The 20,172-nt window shown below is 45.6% G+C and overlaps 1 protein-coding gene across 10 annotated transcripts in view; it reads right to left on the bottom strand.

The window, feature by feature from the left end:
* Positions 1–20,172, bottom strand: part of Apbb2 (amyloid beta precursor protein binding family B member 2) — a 331,864-nt gene that overhangs the window by 271,417 nt on the left and 40,275 nt on the right. Inside the window, exon 1 of one of the 10 annotated variants that reach the window (XM_087908995.1) lies at positions 19,569–19,587. The exons of the other annotated variants lie outside the window; for them this stretch is intronic. The gene's annotated coding sequence lies outside the window, so the exon portion shown is untranslated. Of the gene's footprint in view, positions 1–19,568; positions 19,588–20,172 lie in introns of those variants that run through there. 10 annotated transcript variants of the gene reach the window in all.

Here is a 20,172-nt window from a genome sequence, read left to right as displayed (position 1 = left end):
GAGGAACACCAAGCACGCTCCCATTTCCTCCGCCTGCAAGCACATCGCAGGCTTTCCTTAATGGAGTGTTGACTCTGCCCATGGCTGAGAAACCAGAGCATCTCTCCAAAGAGCACACTCAAGTCAGCAAGCAGGATGCCAAAGTAAGACTCCAGAAGCTGGGTACAGCAGCAGAAAGCGCCTGTAGTCAGGAAAGCAGGGTTCCAGGCAGAGCTCCACCCACAGTGCCCAGGCCAGACAAGCCCTCTGGCGACTCAGAAGAGTGGGAGCACTCAAGAGAAGGGTGGGGCAGATGGCTATGTTCTGCTGCCAGTCGCTTCTCTGTTGCCCTGGTCCTCTTCTTTTATTGGAGGACAGCAATTTCCATTAAGTCCGTATCCTGGAGGAAGGGGAGTAAGGAGGGAAGAAAGAGGGACAGAGGAGATTGAGGGGAGAAATTAAAGGTGATGGTTGCACTGAGCCTTCAGTAAGTATTGCAAGACCTGGAAACCCAAGCTACTAACAAGACCCATAGAGCCAAGGCAGCTGTTACTACACAGAGAGGGTTGTCTGTGCATAGGGGCTTGAACTTGCCCTCCTAGACATGAGAAGCATCAACTAAGGGTTAAGATGACCCAGCCAAACTGTGATGGAAAGTTTCTTTGCTCTGCTTGAAATTCTATCAGCACAAACTGACAGTCTGGATCACTGAAGGCTCTGCTCTCCTGTACACGGGGCAACAGGCTCAGAATTAAAACCTGACAACACACATCTTGAGTGACATCAAGACCTTCACAGATATCCCCACGTGATTGTGATTAGCTCTGTGGCTAAGAGCATTGGTTGCTTTTCCAGAGTACCCCAGTTTAATTCCCAGCACCCACATGGCAGCTCACAACTATATGTAACTCCAGCTCCAGGGAATCTGACACTCTCCTAGACACACATGCAAGCAAAACACCAATGCACATAAAACAAGAATAAAAAGTTTTAAAACATCCATTCATTTAAAAAAGAAGTCCTCTAAATGGGGAAAAATATTAGACACACACATATTCCAACCTCAACAATTATCAACTGGCGGCAAAATCTATTTAAACTGCCTGCATACACTCAGTACTAAGTCGACAGCAGGCATAAACACTCGCTAGTGTTTCCAAGTGGGAATGTGGGAGGACGGAGATCCGTGGTGAAGGAAGGTTAGTCCTTCGTCTTGTGGGTTAGGCTGTGAGTAGTGTGCACGGCCATCTCTGCTCTTGTATTCAGGAGCTATGTGGGGTTGCCTGCGATCACCATCAGGACCACAAATTTCTAAGAAACTGACGTAGGACGCAAGCCTCCTCTCACAGAGAGCAGATCGCCACTCTCTCGACTTGCCTTTCATCTAATTAAGAGAGCATCGCTGTTTCTCTTCCTACCAGACAGCACAAACCCAAGTGCCTACAGATACTTTCTGGAATAAGTTATCATGAAAAAACCAAAACAAAAGAAAGCCCTACAGAGTTCAGATTGCCCGAGAAAGTGAAATGGTTTCATTCCCCCTTAAATGAAGGAACTAACAGGGCTGTTTTAGTCTCAGAATTTTAAAGATGACAAGACAGTAGCTTTAACACATCTATAAACAAAATTCCCATGTTTGAAGAACCAGCCAAAGGCTGTACTTTTAGAAGCTGATTCCTCCAAACCCAAGAACATCCCCAAATGGTCTCTTATCACACAGATGTCACAGAAGGCAGGTACTTGCCTACATATCAAAGCAAACAGAATGTCCACCTTCTGGGAATAACTCTGGGCTTTTACTTTCCTCTTTAACTTTTATTTTATACAGGATTTTAAGAGCTCACTTTCTCTTCAGCTCCATTAACAGAACATTTTACCATGGCTGTAACAAACCACTTCCCTATTCCGCCTCTATTCTTCCTCGATTATTTAAGTGTCTACAGGACACTCACATAGAGGAGACAGTCTGCCACCCAGAATGTAAATATCCCCCTCCCCTTGCCGTTTGCAGCTGTATAATGTAGGGCAAACAACTCACCCGGTTCCCCACTAAACATTATGGTGCAAAGATGTCCCAAGAGCTATGCTGACCTAAGGAGCTATTCTACAACTTCACTAGACATGGCTCTGAAACTACCGGGAAACCAGATGCCATGGGCTTATGGGTTGAGGCCACACATCGGTACCCACCGAGGTCCCAGCCCCTCCCTAGTTACAGACACTTCTGACTGGAAGACAAACCAGGCTCCATGATTCACTACAACAGGACAAAGGATTCAGGAAAACACCCTTGTCCTTGTATCATAAAGACCACAACTTGGGGGCAGACAAATGGGGAAGGCAGAGGGCACCCTCGGAGTTCTGGGGCCCTCCCAGAAGCTTGTCCCAACCCCATTCTCAGGGGTCTTTTATGGACGTTCCAACATGGAGGCACGACTGAGTAAACCATTCTACCCATCTACTCTCCAGGGAGGCCCAGAACGGTGATGAAAGTTAGAACTTTCTAATCTTGATTTGGTCTTCTCAACCTAATGCTACGTAGCCACCACCTCCTTGCCTAGGAGCCACTTCACCAGTATAGAGAGGTCAGGAGCCAAAGCAAAAAAAAAAGGCAGGAACACAAGCATCCTATAGAAGTTACCAGGCGTACTCCAGGCGGCCTCACCACCCATCCCCTCTACTTACTCCTATTTACCGCCTAGTGGAAGTTCAAGGACACAATGACACTCTAACCAGACAAGGACATTCCTTTTGATTTCTGTGGGCAGCTTTGAGATGGTCAAGCTGGTAGATGATGCACACTTTGGAATAACTGGGAAAACTCTTTCCCCAGATGGGAACGAAGTTATACAACATTCTGGATATTACTAGAAGCAATTTATCACACTGAGGAGAATCACGCAGAATAAAAACGGCCAGGAGATGCAGTGTTTCCCAACAGCCCAGAACAAGGTAAGGTTCAGAAGCATTTACAGGAGTGTAACAGAATCGTTTCACATCTGTTAAACTCAGTAGTTGTAAATACTGGACTTATACAACAATGTCTCCTTATTCACGGGGGACATATTCCAAGATCTTTAGTAGATGTTTGAAACAATGGGTATAGTAATGATTCCTATTAAAAACGCTTTATACTAAATTGCTTTTTATACATGCATAATTAGAATACAGTTTCCCCTTTTTAACCTAAAGTCAGCACTTCGTGTGTGTTTTGTTGGCATGCCATTCCTCTACATTGCTGGGATGATTCTTAAGTAAAGACTACCTGAACACAAGCTCTGCCATAGCAACCGTCAGTGTGGTAACCAAGAAGGCTGCTTAGTGACTAAGGAGTGGGTAGCATATGTACTGTGGACTAGCAGAGGGATGACTCATAACCAGTGGGTAGCACGTACAGTATGGGTATGCTAGATGGAGCTGACTTTCGGCGAGCAAGTAGTATAGACAGAGTAGAAATGCCAGGCAGGGTGACCCACGGCAAGAGGGCAGTGTATGCAGGGCACACATACACTAGACAGGGTGACCCACGGCAAGAGAGCAATGTACACAGGATACACACATGTTGGGCAGGGATGACTTGTGGCAAGAGGGCAAGTGTATGCAGGGCAGACATGCTAGACAGGGGTGACCCATGGCAAGAGGACAGTGTACACAGGATACATACATGTTGGGCAGGGATGACTCGTGGCAAGGGGGCAGTGTACACAGGGCAGACACGCTAGACAGGGGTGACTCCAAGTCCAGGAGGTTCGAATGGAGTTGTCCAAAGTTTCATTTCCCCACTCACGTCAGCACATAATTTAAAGCTTATAAAATTTTTGTTTCTAGGATTTTCCATTTAGTAGCTCAGGGCCATGGCTGACCATAGGTAACTGAAACAACGAGAACTAAAATCACAGACAGGGGTGGTAGGGTTCTGTGGAGCCCTTTTTTGTTCTTCCTTTCTTTCTTTTCTTTTCTTCTTTTTTTTTCTTTTTTTTTTTTTGCTAGTAATTCTTTTTCATTGTACAAGTGATGGCCTGCACCAGCTTTGCTTTTTTATTATTGCTTTGAGACAGAGTCTCTCCACACACTCCAGGCCGACCTCGGGTTCCATTCTCCTGCCTCTGCCCCCTTGACTGTGAGGACCGCAGCTCTGAGCCACAAGCTATGCAGATGATTCAGTGCCTTGGGAAAACACTTCTCCTGGGCTGAGAAGCCAAGAAGTCAAAGGAGAGCCCTGATCAAGCCTCAACCCAAATCCTTGACTGTTCTTCTGATTCTTTTTTTGAAAACTAGAGTGGGAACTGGGGATGTGTCAGTGATTAGGGTGCCCCCTGGACAAGCATGAGGACCCCAGAACTCACATGATACAAGGTAGGCATGGTGTGTGTCAGAACACAGTACAAGAATGGAATCATGCAAGGGGAATTCTGTCTGAGTGTTTATGAGAAAACTCCAAGAAAACAAGAGTCTTATGACCTCAGTTTCCTCAAAAACATAAAAAAAAAAACTGTAATATGTTTCTATGCTCCTCCCAGGTGTAGCGGAGGAGTGCATTTACTCCGGCTGTTGTTATTCATGTGCCTCTATGGAAAAATATGTTTTTGCCATGTGTGGCTTGTTCTTGTGACTGAACACCTTACTTGTATGATTCTTCTTAACCCTCAAAGTATAAATTTCCTGATGGTTTGAACAAAGCTGGCTACTGCATGGAACTTCAGTCAACCTCGGTTTTAGGCCCTGCTCTCCCAGGTTCACACTGCTGACGAGAGTGGTCAACAATGCACAGCTGTACTTCCTGCCTCAGAAGAGCGGATCCTGGCCTCGCCACATCCGCAAGCTCCGTGTTTGACTGAGAGAGCCTGCCTCAAGTAATAAGGTAATAAGTAATAAGAACTATCAAAGGTGAGTCACGACATAACCTAGGGCCCGTACATGCATGCACACCCAGGTGCACACCCCCAACACATGTGTCCACATACATGCAAACATGCATACACATACAAATGTGAAAATGAAAATAATTAACATTTTTTATTTATTCGAGGGGGGATACTTGTGTACAAAGGTACGCATGTGCTAAGTGAGTATGTTGAGGTCAGAGGTCAACTTCTGGGAGACTGACCTCTCCTTTCACTGTGTGGTTTCCGAGGTGGAACTCAGATCACAGGCTGGGCACTGAGCACGCTTATGCACGGAACCATCTCACCAGCCACCTCGTGTCCCCTCTTTAGGCTAGCCAACAGTACCCCTTGTTGTTTTAAATCTAGTATAGCTGACTTTTCTATCATACAAAATCAAAACTATTCTATCTGGTATTGGACACGAACTCAGGACCTGGCCAAAGTCTGGTACAGGAGGGAACTAAGACCAACTCATGAGGAGCAGAGAATTCCAAGCACAGTAGCCACAGGAAGCTGAAAGGGAGAACCAGTCAAAGCCAGGTAATCAGATAAAGGCTGTTCACAGCCCTCAATTCAATGGCCACCTTGGAAGGGTTTCCTTCCCCTCATGGTGAGCCCAGGCACATAGGGCACTGTTCCACCAACTCAGTGACTGCCAATTTGTAGCCAAATGAGTTTATCTTAGATCAAATATCACATGGTGGGGAGCAATTGCATTTTTTTCTAAATTGTTCTCAAAGCTTTACCTACCAGAGCTTCCAAAAAAGGAGAACCAGAAAAATGACAGCTTAGAGGTGGGAAGGCAAAGGAGTTCTTTCAAAACAGCAGGTGGGACCAGAAGAAAGCTTTCTTCCAAGATGCCTCCACCTAAGGGCTCAAAAAGCTGAATTCCGGCAACCTCTGGCTGCCCCTCTACTTGTACTAAAGTTTTGCAGATTGTTTTTCGTAGTATATTAACGAGGGGGAATTCCAAAATAGAATAGGAAGAAAGAAAACAAGACCGCAGGTTTAAGAAAGCAGCAAACATGAGAACTAGAAATGGGGCAAGGGAGGGGCGCAGAAGGAACTTCTGGTGAACTTAAAAAGAAAAGAACGGTATCTGGTTTTGCTTTCTTAATCTAAGACACAGAGAGCTTATGCTAGGTTAAATTTTTATTTATAACACAATCGTTGAGCAGATAATGGGGGAATGCCTACTCTATATAATCAGTTCAAAACCAAGAAGCTCCTAGACCTCTCAACAGGACAGTATCGTCTCAATAGTGAGGTAATAGGATGGGTAAAGCCATTCAGTTTGCTAACAGGGACCCAGGGTTTCTCTGGGGTCTGCCTGCAATGCAGAAGCTTTCTACTGCTCTTCTCATTTTTAAGAGTATTTAGAAAATCAACATCCTAAACCACTCAGATAACAGCCTTATTACTGCTATGCAATCTCGACCCTCGGTACACATTTATAAGCACGCACTCACCAGTACCACTTAAAATGGCAGTAATGCCCACTTCCCTACTCCTAAGCTCTATGCTCCCAGGCACAGTCTAAGAGGCCAACAATATCTCTTTAATCAATTGTACCCTACCCATGGGGAAGGCAGAGGGAGTCGATTACAGTAAATCAGAGGATGGTCTGTCTTTAAAAAGAGACATCACTTTGGAGCCATTCTAGAGCCAGGTATTATCTCTCTCTCTCTCTCTCTCTCACACACACACACACACACACACACACACACACACGCCTATAATCCCCAGCTGAGGCATGAATAGCTAAAGTTCTAGACCAGCCTGGACTATACAAGTGAGACCCCATTACTCCTTCTGTGAAAACATCACCTTCATTCTGTCTATGAAGGCACTACCGAAACCTCACGCTGACATCCACAAATTAGCTAGTACTCCAGAAGGGTCATGGCGAAAGGAACAACAGAGGTCTTATTCCATATGACAGGAGCCTAAGAGGACAACTAACAATTATTACTAACATAATAATAAAGAGTATTAACTAATTATTAATTCAATAGTTAATCCTGGACTCAATCTTAGACTAGCGAAAAAAAATAAACAAATCAAAACATTAATAGTGCAATGACTACCAAAATTTCAATAAGGTTTACAGATGATAGCATTACATCGAGGCTAATTTTCTGATTTTAGTTAACTGTATGTGTTATATAAGAAGTTAACATTTAGGGAATCTGGGTGGGAAATACAGGAAAATTCTCCTTACTATTTCTGTTATTTCTTTGGAGGCCTGAAATGCTTTCAAAATGAAAGGTATAAAGTTTTTAAAACAGAAACAAGATAAAACGGGAGAGTAAAAAGGAGACCTAAATAGCTGAGCCCTATGAGTCTGTGCTAAAGCTGCTAAGAGTGGCTCACCAGCATTCCCGTCCCTTCAGTGGGTCTGCAGAGATGTACATATCAAGATGCAGCCAACGCCATGGCACAGCCTCACTGGACTTCCTCTGCGGCTCCGCCTCTAATGCCCCATCCATGCCCCTTTTCAGCTCTAGTCTCCACTCGGCATTAGCCATCTGGCTTTTTAGTTTACACAAGTCTCTTGGGACTGACGTTAACAAGAACCTGTCCCCCAAGGGTCTGATCATTAGACAGGCTAGCTGAGAAAAACACTGAATTTTCCGAGCTACCAAAGCTCAGAGGCAAGATCCCGACCCGTGGTGAAGAATCTCGCGCCCGATACACCCTACAACAACACTGTTGCCCTGTGGCTCTGTGGTAGCAGACTGCTCTGGGCAAAGGAAGGAAAGGCCCTGTCGTGAGGCAATCTCCCTGGAAAGCAGGGAAGGCACAGTGGTAAATTCTCATCTTGTTGAACAAATGCAACGATAAAAGGCAAGATAAAAGCTAAGAGGCAAAACTAGATGCAATCCAATAAGGGGTTTGGCAGGAAGCTCTACAGGCGCTAATGCTTACTGGGGTGGGGGCAGCGGGGTGCCCTCCAGTGCTGCAGCCATGCTCCTGCAAACCACCCCTTACCCACATTCTTGTATGGAGTCCTAATAAAACTCACCAGATTAAAAAACAAACAAACAAACAACAACAAACACATGTCCTAGTTTCATTTTTGTGACAAAATACCTTGACAAAAATCAACGTAGGGCCAGACATAGTGGCACACAGCTTTAATCCCAGTAATTGAGAGGCAAAGGCAGATGGATCTCTGAGTTGGAGACCAGCCTGGTCTACATAGTTCCTGGTCATCCAGGGCTATAGAGTGTAGAGTAAGATCCTGTCTCCAAAACAAAAGCAACCAAAAAAAAAAAATTCTTTAGCTGACGATTCCGTTTACTGTCCATCACTGCAGGGAATTCAAGACAGTGGGAACCTTGAAGCAGCTGGCCATGCTCAATATCAAGAGCAAGGAGAACTCAATGTATGTATCCAAGCTGCTCAGCAAGTGCACTTTCTTTCTCAATATCCAAACCCAGAAGATGGTCTCACCCATTCCCACCCCAGGTCCTTCCAGATCAGCTAACATAAACAAGACAATTACCCGCAGACATGCCTAAGTGTCAACATGATCTAGACAGCACTTCATTGTGACTTTCTTCCCAGGTGATCCTCAAGTTGACAGTTAAAACTCATAGACATGACACTGTCATGCCCAGATTACAGAGTCCCTCCCATACCCCAAACCAACTAGGAAACCTGCCTACATTGACCCTGCACTACAGGCCAAAACTGCCTCCTTTCAATGAAATGTAGAGGTGAGTAGAGGTTGTTTGTTTCATCCCTTTTAGGAAAATATACGTCTATGCTTACAGCCCCATCTCTAAAGTCCTGTAAGTAATCCAATATCAATGTCAAAGAAGCTGTACTCTGAGTCTGTCCCATTACGGCAGTCTCATAAGTCAGAAAGAGGATGCACAAAAGACAAAAACAAAATGGCACACAGAACAATAGAATCCTCCTGGTGTCTGGAGGCAGAATTGAAACTGAGATGTCACCAGGAGTATCCTGCATGTCTATCTACAGAAACTAGAAAGATCCACTCTCATACAGAAGAGTCCTGGGACCCAAATACAGAAGGGCCCTGGGAACTTCTCCCTAGGTACCCCACCTGTGATTTTGTTGTTGTTGTTGTGGTTGTTTTGGCACATCCACGTAGACTGTCTACAGGCTCTCACAGATTCTGGACCCATTTACAGAAGGATATCCAAAACAGAAAGACACAAATGAAGCTTAAACACACAAAACACAGAAAACTCACTGGCTGGCTGAAGACTCTACAGGGCAGTGGTCCCAGTGGGCTTAGGGGATCCCAGACGAGCCCCCAAATGTTATGCCCAGATCACGGAGTCCCCCCAAAACCAACAAGGAAACTGAGTCCTGTATGTAAAAGCAAAGGACCTTTATTCTTACACAAGTCTGCAAACTTGGTCTCTCGTGTGTCCAAGGTATTAAAGTGATTGGAGAGGCCTGAGCTCAGCTAGGGTTAGGTTTACCCCCTAATCTGCTCCAACAATCCAACTGGGAACTAAGTCTTCAAACACATTAGCCTATGGGAGAGCATTCTCAATGAGATCACCACACTAATTTTGACAAAGAAATTTCTGAGGCAGGACAACATTCGATCTATGGCATGAGATTACTCACCAGTCCTATGCAGGGCTAGCATGAAAAAGAGCAATGAGTGGGGCAGATAGATGGACAGACAGGCAGACAGACACACAGATAGATATAGATGTTCAGTTTATCATAAAAGAACTCAAACAATGATAACTTTATAGTCAAAGCCCAACAAGTAGGAGGAGAAGCAGGAGGAGGAAGTGGAAGAGGAGGAAGGGGAGGAGCAGGAGAGGAGGTGGTGACAATTATAAAAGAGAAACAAAACCCCCCTGCCCTGCACTGAGTTCATGAAAGGTGCCTGAGGGCAAGAGCCCACCCATCAAAGAACCAACATGTGGAAATGCAAATTCATTTGAAAAGAGAAAGCCTAAAAGTTCAGAGGGCAAAAAAATCCCCCTGGCTGCTGTGACCAGGAACCCAAGGGAGTGGATGCCAGGTCTGCATCCTTGGCTGAATCAAAGACTTCCAGATAGGATTAAGTGCTGAAGAAGGGAGAGCTGAGGAATGGAGGGTGTTGAAGAAGGGAGGGCACTGAGGAAGGGAGAGCACTGAGGGAGGGAGAGCTGAGGAAGGGAGAGCTGAGGGAGGGAGAGCACTGAGAAAGGGAGAGCTGAGGGAGGGAGAGCTGAGGGAGGGAGAGCACTGAGGAAAGGAGAGCTGAGGGAGGGAGAGCTGAGGGAGGGAGAGCTGAGGAAAGGAGAGCTGAGGGAGGGAGAGCATTGAGGAAGGGAGAGCACTGAGGAAGGGAGAGCTGAGGGAGGTAGAGCTGAGGAATGGAGGGTGTTGAAGAAGGGAGGGCACTGAGGAAGGGAGAGCACTGAGGGAGGGAGAGCTGAGAAAGGGAGAGCTGAGGGAGGGAGAGCATTGAGGAAGGGAGAGCACTGAGGAAGGGAGAGCTGAGGGAGGGAGAGCTGAGGGAGGGAGAGCATTGAGGAAGGGAGAGCTGAGGGAGGGAGAGCTGAGGGAGGGAGAGCTGAGGGAGGGAGAGCATTGAGGAAGGGAGAGCATTGAGGAAGGGAGAGCTGAGGGAGGGAGAGCTGAGGGAGGGAGAGCTGAGGGAGGGAGAGCTGAGGGAGGGAGAGCACTGAGGAAGGGAGAGCTGAGGGAGGGAGAGCATTGAGGAAGGGAGAGCTGAGGGAGGGAGAGCTGAGGGAGGGAGAGCACTGAGGAAGGGAGAGCTGAGGGAGGGAGAGCACTGAGGAAGGGGGAGCTGAGGGAGGGAGAGCACTGAGGAAGGGAGAGCTGAGGGAGGAAGAGCTGAGGGAGGGAGAGCTGAGGAAGGGAGAGCTGAGGGAGGGAGAGCTGAGGGAGGAAGTGCTGAGGGAGGGAGAGCTGAGGGAGGAAGAGCTGAGGGAGGGAGAGCTGAGGAAGGGAGAGCTGAGGGAGGGAGAGCTGAGGGAGGAAGCGCTGAGGGAAGAGCTGAGGGAGGGCTGCAGACACATGGAAACCACTTCCCCAGCTGTGCTGCTGGAGATTATCCAGGCTTTTTCTTTCACCTGATGGAGGAAAAAGGCAGCCTGGCAAAAGATGCCACGTTGTCATTTTCTCAATGATACTTTTTGACTATCAAGCGAGCTCATTTTAGGATACATATTGAAAATCTGCAAATTGCAAGGTGTAACCTTAAGAAAGGAAATGCTTCTAAAATTAACGCACTGCTCCTTTTCAAAGAGATAAATCTACGCTTGTCATCAGCGCATCTTCCCTTAGCTCTGCTGCCTCGATTTATGGTCTCGCTCTCAAAATCTCGGTTATTACCACTCCAAGGACATTCCATCCTTTCCTCAAAGCATTAGACGCTCCACTAACTGTCAAGAACAACAATTTCAACTGCAGCTAAACTTGCATTTGCCAGCTCGAAGAACTTAAGTGCCTAGGTCTAAACTATAAACTAATAAAGCAAGACATACTAACCCAAATAGTCCTTGAGCATAGGGCTATTTTTAAAGTCCAAGTTAAAAGATTGGGTCTAATTTATTTTTAAAGAGTGAATGTTAGTTTAAAATGAGAGATTAAGAAACCCCAATTGTTCCCTTTTATTTTCCAGTATGTTTAGCTGGCAACAGCAGAATCCATCTGGGCCAGGAGGGAAAGGAAGAAGCAGTCAAATGCTGAAATGTCCCAAGAGATAACCAGATTCCTACTGACCCGGGAATACACTGGAGAGTTCAAAGCTGTGTCAGTTCCTTGGCAGGGATGGGGCGGGGGAGGGAGGGACTTTAAGAAAATGTGAGAGACTGTGGCTCCAGAGAAGGTCTTCAATGAAATGGCCACACCCCCAGAAGGCAGCTATCTATAAACCCAGCGGACACTAGAAATGGAGGGAAGCACACTTCCTATTCTCACCATCTTAGAATAGAAAGCACATGATACAAACATGCCCGGTAGTAGGGTCCTAATCTTTGTTAAGTCAGAGAATCTCATGAAAAGTCTGGACCTTCTGGGGAGGCAGTGGTTTTTCTCAGGAGTGGGTCTCTGAGCCAGCCTCTGTCTACCCATGCTGCCAGACTAGCCACTACAATCTACTGGCTAAGGAGAAACGAGGATGACTCCAACTGAGCCCAACTGAGCGCGGGGCTATCGTAAGTGTGGGCCACAGATGGAGTCAGTCTGCAGACTGTTACCAGATGAAGCCAGTGCATAAACGGAGAGCGGGCATTTACAAGTGTGCACAGCCTGGAGCTGGGCAGATGGCTCAGTGGTTAGGAGCACTGGTTGCTCTTCCAGAGGACGCAGGTTCAATTTCCACCATCCACATGGTGGCTCAAAACTCTCTATAATTCCAGTCCTAGATGATCCAACACCCGCACACAGATGTACATGCAGGCAAAATACCAATACATATAAAATAAAAATAATATTTGTGAAAGTGTGCATAGCCATCGGGCAGGAATATCACTCTAGTCCCTGAAGAGCAAACCCTCACCCTGCAAGTGCCTGCCTATCAGGCCAGTCATGACTATTCATGCTCCAAGAAGCCACGCTGAGCCTGGTGAGAATCTAAGGCTAGTTTGTCGATTGCAACTATAAGAAGTTAATCTTATATTAGCTTCTCAAATGTAATCTAAAAATATTAAAACTGGAAACCCCTTTTTAGAGGTTGTTTATTTGAACCATAGTTGTGTAAAATAATCTCTGAAACTGGTGGAGGTTTGGAGATGGATTGGAATCCATGGTTTTCTAGGGCTTTATTTTTGGGGAAAAAAAAATGAAATGCATTTTCTGAGCTGAAGCTGCCTTAACACGCCCATTTCCCACTGACTGCACCAGATACCCTTTCCATTGTCCTCAGCGCCCCTTCGGAAGTTCTCCGGTATGGATGTCACTGAATCAGAACCTCAAGCAGCCTAAGTGTATGCTGTCCTCAGCCCTGAGGTGAGCTACCAGCTATCCCAGCCGCCGGCAGACAGACCAAATGAGCAAGAAGGAAACCAATTTCCAAAGAAAACTCCACTGATAGAACGGCATGTGTTCACAGCACGCATAAAAGCATTCAACTGGAGTAATCAGTTCTCAGCCTAACATTCTGTCTAGTTATAATGGGAACTGGAAAATTAGCAAGCACAATAGTGATTTTATGACTGCATGCTTTTAATGAACATGAACAAATTTTATCTTTTTGCATTATATTATACTACTTCTAACAATATTTACTGAAACGTAATTTTATTTGTTGTCTCTAAAATTAACTTTAAGATTGGGATTATATTTTATGTGTCTTTTATTTGTTTATTTTTTCTTATAAAAGTATTAAGTTCATGACAGATTGGAAATAAGAAAGATCTATACATGGGCTGGGAAACAGAAACGCGCTCCCAGCAATCAAGCTGGCTCCTTCCCTGGGGTGAGCTGTGCCTAGCTCTAAGGTGTGTGCGTCTCTTGTCCTTAGAATTTAATTGTATATCGACACAGTGCATTTTATATGAAGACATAAAATGTTAGTTCAGGAAAATTAATGTTTCTATGGGAACGAAGCTGAACACTTGAATGATTTAGAATAATTCAATACATCTGAACTATGGAAATTATTGCTATTATAATCAGTGTGCGGCAGGGATGGCAAGAACTAAAAGGCAAAACGAAAACCTGGGATTTCGCCATCAAAGTATTTCACAAGTGTCTTAGGGTTCTTTTCCTATGATTTTTTTTATTCTTTTTATCTATCTATCTATCTATCTGCTTATCTAGAGGTAGGTTCCTTAAGCCAGCTACATAGCCCAGCCTGGCCTGGAACTTATAAGCCCAAGCCTTAGCGTATTAGTGTTCTCACAGAACTTCGAAACGACGCAAACTGAAAGTAGGCAGACTTCACTTTGTCATTGTTATGGTTTGTGTAAAAATCAACACAGAAAACTCTTACTTGTGCAAAACAGATATGAATGTAACATTTTTTTAAAGTATGTATTGTGTGTGTGTGTGTGTGTGTTTGTCTGCATGGATACATGTGCACCCCACGCTTGAAGTGTCTGCAGAGGCCAGAAGGGGGCATCAGACCCCTGGAGTTGGAGTACAGGTGGTCAGGAGAGCTTCTCAGCAAGAGCAGATGCTGGGAACAGCTGAGCCACCTCTCCAGCCCTGAATGCGACATTCTTTACATTTCTCCACTTTGAATAAGAGATCAGCTGCTTGTCCTAACAACCCAGACAAAAGAGTTTATACTGTAAATACAAAATTCCATATAGAATATTCAAGAGATTCTGGCCCCCTGGCTCACACTGAGATATAAATGGTTAGGTGATAAAAGACAAAATACGATGTATGGGGAGAGTCATACCAATCAAGGAAGCATAAGGAATCCAAAAAGAGATCCTAACCAAAGAAAGACAATTGTTTTCTTTGTGAAACTGCAAGCTGGTGTCTCTTTCTTAGTAACCTTCTGTCCACAGCCCTGTGCTGCGGAGGATGGACGTGTTAGCAGGCAGTGGCATTAAACAAATCAAAGCAGAGTCCTCAGCGGATGAACTCGGCTAACACCACAGAAAAACAGGCAGGGCCCAAAGGTCAAAACCAAAAGCAGAATCGAAAGGTAATATATAAAATGTCCCTGATGAAACACCATGAAACATCTCTCTTACTGTTGCCACAAAAAAAAAAATAAAATAAAAACCAAATGGAATCCTGAGCCATAAACCAAATTGATCCAAAGTTTGGGTTTAGCTTCGATTTAACTTTTTGTAGACGTCTACACTAGCCCAGGGTTTAGGATTTAACTTTTAATTTAGTCCTAATAAGTCAAACAAATGGGAAATGCGACCAGATCAGACCAGTCTCGACCAGTTCAGAACAGACCAGACTGGTCTCAACCAGACCTGACTGACCCAGACCGGTCTCGACCAATCCAGAACGGACCAGACCAGACTAGACCAGTCCAGAAACACACATGAGACACACATGACATGCACATGACACACATATGACAAACACATGGCACACACATCACACAGTGTCATATATGGTGCACACACGACAACACATGACAGACGCGTGACACACATGACATACGCATAACACACACATGACAAGCACAAACGCATGACAAACACATGACACGTGCATGGCACACACAAGACACACATGACACACGACACATGTGACACACACGTGGCAAACACATCAAACACATGGCACAATGCGCACGTGACAACACATGACACACATGACAAAAACACGACACACATGACATCCACGTAGCAAGCGCATGGCAGACACATGACAAACACATGTAACGCGCACGACAAACGCATAGCCCACATAGAGCGCGCGGGACACACATGACACACACATGACAAACACATAATGAACACATGATGTGCACATGACAGGCGCATGATGCGCGTGGCACACACATGACAAGCGTGCAACAAACACATGACACACATGGAACATGCACGACACACACATGGCATGCATGACAAGCACATGACACACACATGACGAACACTGGTCCAGAACAGAACAGACTGGTCTCAACCAGACCAGACTGGACCAGACCGGTCCCGACCAAACCAGACCAGTCCAGACCGGACTAGACCACTTCAGACCGGACCAGATCGTTCTCAACCAGACCTGACCGGTCCAGACCAGACCAGAACAGTCTCAACCAGACCAAACCGGAACAGACTGGTCTCGATCAGACCAGACCAGTCTCAACCAGAATAGACCGGAACAGACTGGACCAGACAAGAATATGCTGGTCCAGACCAGACTGAACTGGTCTAGACTGGAGCAGACTGATCTTGACTGGATTCTACCAGGCCAGACCAGTCTTGACCGGACCAGACCAGTCTCAACCAGACCAGACCGGTTCAGACTGGTCTCATGCAGACCAGACCAGACCAGTCTTAACCAGACCAGACTGGTCCACTCTGGTCTCGACCAGTCCAGATTGGACCAGACCAGTCTCAACCAGACCAGACTGATCCAGACCCATGCTCTACGCGACTCTGGCTTTCTTCTGAGGGCTTTTCTCCTAATCCTTGTGCAGTATCTTTAATAAAATCTCCAATCTACTTCATAAACCACTTAATTCTGAAATTCTTTTCAGTGTCACAAGCCACAAATCCTGCATTGGCCTGAGTCGGTTCCCTAAAACTCTAAGAGGCTCTTCGGGCTGTTCAAGGTATCTTGAGGGATCTAGCTGTGCCTCCTTTCCCTGTAAATCCCCCAAATGCTCACAATCCAACCATTAGAAGCAGGGCCTCATGGAAGGGGCTCTCCTCCCACTGAGGAGCAGATGAAATCGAGGAGCCGAAGCAGGCACACATCACCACAGGATGCCATCACCCACTAAAAGCCTCCCCTGTCCTAGGATACACTCCCAGTGGATGCTCAAGGGATGCCTTACAGGCAGTAGGAGATCTGCCCTGTGAACACAGCCAAACACTGGCTGGCACTCCTGGACATTACTCTAGTTACAGAAGCCAGAAGACACAGCCACGCAGCTCACCAGTAATACCAGGCGCCTTCGCCACAAAAGTTTGACTGGTTTTCCTGCCGGGCATGGCAGAACTCGCCTTTAATCACAGCACTTGGGAGGTAGAGGGCAGGTGGATCTCTGTACATTCAAGTCAGCCTGCTCTACACAGTGGGTGAGATACCCTCCATCTCATTAATTAGATAATTAATTAAAATGTATAATTTTTTTAAACTTGGCTTTTGAAATAAAAATTGAAAAAGAAGAGGAAAGCATGCTCAGACAAAAGGATTCCCATTGGCCATTTAAAGACGACAGCATCTTTGTATTGGCTTAGAGAATGTTAAGTCCTTTGTGTTGGGAGGGAAAGTTGAAGGCGCCGTAAAAAGAAAACAAACAAATAAAAAATAGTCACAAAGGCTATGCAGCCTTGGTCCAATTCCCAGCCACACACCCTGGGAAGTTTCTGTTTCCTCACCTACAAAACAAAGATATTGGGGTTTGGATCCCACATGGGATTCTGAGTCAAAAGCATGCATGACATGGTTCACTAAAATTTTAAATAAAAACCATGTAAGTATCAAAATACCCAAAGAAGACATAAAAAGATCAACAAAGAACAATTTACTCCCCCCCCCCCCGAAAAAAAACTAAAATGTACAGGTATGGATTCTGGTGTATTTTTGAATTTTGAATTTTAGATTAGGAGTGTTCAAACAGTAAAGCCTATATAAATATTCTAAAATCTAAAAAAAATTAAAATCTGAAACACTTCTATGCCCTAGCATTTCAGATAAGGGAGACTCAATCTATAAAACATCAAAAAGTCTATGCTTTTTATATAACTATAAGAATAATATCATTTCTCTCTTTTCCCAGACTCAATCCTCCATCCATCTATTCTGATAGATTAATCTCACTAAAGTGACTTGGGATCAAGTCACTCTCTAGGACATCAGAGTTTCCCAGAAGAACTTCAAAGCCCACAGCCGAGTTCTGTCCCCTGCTCAGACTAGAATGAGCTCCCTGGCCTTGTTAGTCACAAGGTACTTAGGAAGGCTTACAATTCTACACAGGGTGGTTACTATCTTTCTTCTCCATTAGGATGACAGCCAGGAGCTGTGAGTGTACTTCACCAACTATCAGAGGGTGAGTGGTCCATTGCACGGGGGCTTCCAGCATGCCAGCCACTTCAACCTCCATCACAGCCCACACAAACCTCACGTGAGAGCCTTCACAGCTTGCTGCTGGTCCTTCTCCACACCTTCCAGAGCTTCACAATATGCCTGGGGGAAAGGCTGGGCAGACACGAAAACAACGCCCTGAAGTTCACTGAGTCACCCAAAGTCACATTCTGCATTCTCGGGAAGTGGCAAGGAACCAAGTGTGTTAATTCCTAGCCTGGGGTTCCTTCCAGAACCTTCTGACACCCAGTAAAATAGTAAGGCCTCCTCTGCCTTGCTTTGTTAGCGTCTAGACTCTTTAGCTTTTACTGTTCCCTTCTACCCACCTACAACTGCTCCCTCCCCAATTTTCCTTCCATAAGGAAAGGAAAATTTCCTTCCTCCTTTCCCAATTTTCATCCATAAGATAAGTATTAAGGGTTGTGATTGGTGAGAAAACCCTCCTTCTTCCTCTGGGGGTACAGCCTTCTGGGGGTGTCATGTATGTTCATCTATTTACACACTAACTTAAAAGGAACACAGCCTCAATGTGCATTCCATCATTAGGTATTCACACTGCAACATCCATAGACACAGTAACTCCAGACCTACCCTACCCACATACCCTCCTGTCCACCGTGGCCACTAAAGAGTTAAAAGACCTTCTTGATCTCTCGGTTCAGAGTACACACGATCAAAAATGGAAATAGACGAGGATCTTGTGTCTCTGAGTCACAGCACAAAACCACAGCTCCAAACACAACAGCAATAAACCTGCAATAATCTTCGTGAAATATAGTATCAATTAAACATTGCGAGAAATGTAAAGCAGAATAACTGCCATATTAACCTTCTCTGAAGACAAATCTCCAAAGACTTTAAACAAGTAAAAACTGAGTCCATGAATATTTAATACGGCTGGCTTTATTTAAAATTTCCAAGTCAGGCCTGGTGGCTCACATCTGTAATCCCAGCACTTGGGAGGCTGAGGCAGGAGGATTGCCAAGATTTCAAGGCCAGTCTGGGTCATGCATAGTAAATTCAGGCCAGCCTGAGCTACAGAATAAAGCCCTGTCTCGAGGAAGAAAAAAAAAAACATTAAGATGAAATTTCCTATAAGGTGGCACACGCCTTTAGCCCCAGCATTAAGAATATAGGGAAAGGTAGATCCCTGTGAGTTTGAGGTCAGTCAGAACTACATACTGAAACTTTTTTTTAAATACCATACAAGTCATAGAATGGTAGAGAAAAGACTACAAAGGTTAGGAGAGCTCGGTTCTTTAAGAGTACAGAAGCAGGAGGGAGTCATTTTCACAGCAGCAACCTTTTAAAGCCCCAAGGAAGGCACACAAAACAGTGTTCCACAATGTCAACTCCAGGCACCCTTAGCCTCTTTCTCGCTCACCCCAACAATTCCCATGCTGAATCTGAAAGAGCCACCTCAGTCACGGCAAAGAGGGGGTGAATAAAGTATCTCTTGGAAGGAAGGAAACGGGGGATCCCTTGTCTTTGGAGGGAGGAATCCCCATGGGTGCACAGCTGCAAACGGATCCCAGTTCACTGCCACAGGATCCAGGCTTTTATACACGGTAGCTAGAGGGTCTAGGTGGTGGTGTGTGTCCCTACTTCAGTCTTGGGAAGAACCTTTTCCTCTCACCTCCAGGGGACAGGCAGATCTCTTACTCCCCTGAGCATCCCTGCAGGAAGCCTCATGGGAATGCTCCCCCAATGACCAAAAGTTCTTAGCGCACTCTGTTCCCTTGCTCTCCCCACCCTGAACTGGGAAGAGAGTCGACCACTGAGAGCCAAAGGCCCTCTCATCTCATGGGTAACCAGGTCAGCGAGTTCTCAGTGAATAGGTATGCCCTTGCCGAAAGCACAAGAACATCACCAGCCAATTCCACTGGCCATGCTTATTTTTCTTCCATGCCTAGCAACAGCTGTGTGGAAACACCATCTATGCCTTCCTCTGAAACTACACAGGTCTCCCCTAAACATCACTGCTCTGGTTTCATCTCCATGGCTGTGATAAAACACACTCACCAAGGGCTGGAGAGATGGCTCAGAGGTTAGGAGCACTGGCTGCTCTTCCAGAGGTCCTGAGTTCAGTTCCCAGCAACCACATGGTGGCCCACAACCATCAGTAATGAGATCCGGTGCCCTCTTCTGGCCTGAAGGCATACATGCAGGAAGAACCCTGTATACATAATTAATAAATAAATTTTAAAAACTAAATAAATAAAATAAGTTTTAAAAACACTCTGACCAATAGCAACTTGGGAGGGAGAAAGGAGATTTCCGCTTACACAGTCTAGTCCACCACTGAGAGATGTTAGCACAGGCACTGAAGTAGGAACCCAAGCAGAAACCACGGAGAAACCCTGCTGGCTCACTTAGCTAGCTTTTCTTATACAATCCAGGAGAGACCACAGGCCTAGGGATGGTGCCACCCACCGTGGGCTGGGCCTCCCTCCATAGATTAACAACCAAAGCAACGCCCACAGACACGCCCACAGGCCAACTTGTCTAGAGTCCCTCAATTGAGACTTCCTTCTCAGAGGACTCTAGGCTATGTCAGGTTGACAATAAAAGCTAACTTAATAGTCACTCAGATTTAGCTCTAGCAGTGGAGAGAGCTTCCCAAAAA

The sequence above is a fragment of the Myodes glareolus genome, chromosome 8, assembly GCF_982192425.1.
Source record: "Myodes glareolus chromosome 8, mMyoGla1.1, whole genome shotgun sequence".
NCBI classification, from domain to species: Eukaryota; Metazoa; Chordata; class Mammalia; order Rodentia; family Cricetidae; genus Myodes; species Myodes glareolus.
Note: the sequence above shows the minus strand (reverse complement) of the source record. Positions and strands in the feature narration are given on the sequence as shown.